The sequence below is a fragment of the Acyrthosiphon pisum genome, chromosome A1, assembly GCF_005508785.2.
Source record: "Acyrthosiphon pisum isolate AL4f chromosome A1, pea_aphid_22Mar2018_4r6ur, whole genome shotgun sequence".
In the NCBI taxonomy this organism is placed as follows: Eukaryota; Metazoa; Arthropoda; class Insecta; order Hemiptera; family Aphididae; genus Acyrthosiphon; species Acyrthosiphon pisum.
The window spans coordinates 128890894-128891593 of record NC_042494.1 but is presented as its reverse complement, the minus strand read 5'-3'; positions in this window follow the sequence as shown (position 1 = coordinate 128891593).

Below are 700 nucleotides of genomic sequence, written 5' to 3'. Positions count from 1 at the left end.
AGAATTTGATGACTAAATTCCAAAGGGACATTCAAGTTGAATTTTAGATTGCATATTGTACTCGGGTCAGGTATTGTAACCTTTATGATTTTTTTTGGTTTCGGTTTTAAATTAGTTTTTCAAAAATCTTAAAAATATGGCATTTGGTTACGGTTACGATTGCGGTTAATACCAGTTTTACTCAGTTACAAATAAATATTTTTTAAATTTAAATTTTAAGTGCTCGCATACGTAGACTACGGTCTGTAGTTACCATAGGTACTTAAGAGGGCGCACTAGTAGACGAAATATGGCATAAAAACATGGTTTCGTAATTCAAGTAATATGGCTTATTGAAGCGGTTTACAGTAAAAATACCTATTATAAAAATTGTAGAGGAGAACTTTCTTAACAATCGTAAGAAGCCCGATTTTCGATATTTGTATTAATTAGTTGAATAATTAATCGATAAAAAGTAAAAAAAACGTGTTAATTTACCATGCGATATTGGAAGATTGGAACAAGGTATCAAAAATCTATCAAAAAATAGATAGTTTTGCTGTAAACCGCTTTAATAAGCCGTATTTATTGAATTATCGAACTATTTGGGATTTTAAAAATACAAATTATTACGATATCGAAGTATTTAATAAGTACGTAAGAAAAAATAAAAAATAAAATCAAATGTTATTTCATTTAGTGTACCTACATTATAGTATAC